Genomic DNA, 1974 nt, shown 5'->3' with positions numbered 1-1974 from the left:
TTCTCAACGAAATTCATGCATGTGGCTTCAAAAGTTACAATCGTATACAAATATGACTTTTGATTGAAATTTGTGATATGCTTTTGTATTAAAACCTCTTTCCCTCTCTCTTATGTGCGCGTTTGTTCGTAAAAGGAAAAAAACAATTATATAGAAGGAAGCATATGGATCGGCCTATAAAGCCCATAAGTCACATGGATGTATCAATGAAACATCCAAAAAATAGGGGGACCACCGTTGCAAGAAAAGGGCCAGCTGGTGCAGAGGTCCAAAGATGATGAACAAGTTCAGCTAGGCCCAAATTTGCCTAGGTCCAAAGCTGATGAACAAGTGCACCTGTCAATTTTAAACACTAGAAGCAAGACGTGTAAACGATACAGGAAAAGGGAATACTTCCTGGGCTCATGTTTGATTTTGGTCTATTGTGGCCTTGGGCCATTTAGCATAGAAAAACTAGGAGAGGAACTAAATAATACGTAGGCCCAGTTTCGACCATAGGTTGAGAAGCCTAGTAGTTTTGCTTTTGATGGCTTCAGGTTCTTCTAGTTGTTATTGTTACTGTTACTTTCTGCTTTATTTGCTTCATTCTCAGCTTTGATTCTCGTGGTCCAATCAAATGTATGTTCAGTATCTGGGGTCGAGGGTGCGGGATTTGGTTGATGAGTATGTTTCAAAGAGCCGTTGGCCTTTGCAGTTCTTGATGAAGGTAGCCCCATTGGAAGATGGCTCCCTCAAAGGGAAAAAAAAAATATTTGGTTTATATTCGGATCAATCGCAGAAATGAAAAAAAAGCATGAGATGGAGATGCGGGGTATCGATCCCCGTACCTCTCGCATGCTAAGCGAGCGCTCTACCATCTGAGCTACATCCCCTTTTAACTGTTTAAATTCATGCTTGTAAAATATTTGATATAATAATACTGGAAGTCTCGCTCGCCCTTCCTTCTGTCGACTCTCTACTTCTCTGCTCCTCAACTCTCCGCACTGGTACCACAGCATTCAGCTCGTTCGCTTTCTATAACACGTTTCTTTTCCTTTTCATCATCTCAAATCCCAAACCACTCCACTTCTTCCCCCTCGGCCACCAACTCCATCCATCGCTCCGGCCTCTACAACGTAGCTGTCAACGATTAGTCTCAGTAAGAACAACCTTTAGAAAGAATAAACCACAAAAGCCAAGTAATTCCCCTCTTTGACCGTACTAAGACCCACGAGTTTGGCTTTTAGCATCAAATTTTTGAAGAGGTAAGATGAAAATCTGAAATCTTTTGCATGGGTTCCAGTGGTTGTTGCTCAACACATGTATTAGTTTCCCGACATGTTTAATGTTTCTTGTTCTATCTTTACTTCGAAAAATGTTTGATGTTTGTTTAAGGAGGAATATTGTGATGGATGTTAGTGATACTTGCCTCAACTATACCTCAAATTATATTACCCTAAATTATTCTTCAAATTACAGTTTGCATCATATACTTTTAAAATGTACAGTTAATATCATAAGCTATAACTTGTGTTACACTTTGCACACCGTCATTAATTTGGACAAAAAACCAAAGTTTAGGGTGTGAAATATAATTGAAATTATAGTTTAGAGTGATAATGTGTAATATCTCCTTTATTTTTAAGGGATTAAGAAAATGGATAATTGTACATTTTCACGTGGTGTGATGCTTTTTCGTCCAAGTTAAAAGTCCAATTGACGGCGGGGTGCAAGTGGAACATAGATTATATTTTAGGGTGCTAACTGTGCAATCTAAAATTTTAGAGTGCAAAGTGTAATTTATGATATAATTTAGGGTGATAAAGAATAATTTTCCCTAAATGAATTTCTATTTTTTTTTAATAAAAATATATAGTAGAATTTGTAATAATTAGGAGAGTTGAGAGTTATGTAGGGATGGAATTAGGGGGGCCCAAGTGGGTCATGCCCCTTTAACCCCAACAACCTAACAACATAAATTAAACAATTAGCATA

The 1974-nt window shown here is 37.8% G+C and overlaps 1 non-coding gene across 1 annotated transcript; it reads right to left on the bottom strand.

Moving 5' to 3' along the window:
* Positions 1-799: 799 nt before the first annotated feature.
* Positions 800-872, bottom strand: TRNAA-AGC (transfer RNA alanine (anticodon AGC)). The gene has a single exon. It is a non-coding gene; the product is annotated as a tRNA-Ala (tRNA).
* Positions 873-1974: the final 1102 nt, after the last annotated feature.

The sequence above is a fragment of the Quercus robur genome, chromosome 2, assembly GCF_932294415.1.
Source record: "Quercus robur chromosome 2, dhQueRobu3.1, whole genome shotgun sequence".
Taxonomy (NCBI): Eukaryota; Viridiplantae; Streptophyta; class Magnoliopsida; order Fagales; family Fagaceae; genus Quercus; species Quercus robur.
Note: the sequence above shows the minus strand (reverse complement) of the source record. Positions and strands in the feature narration are given on the sequence as shown.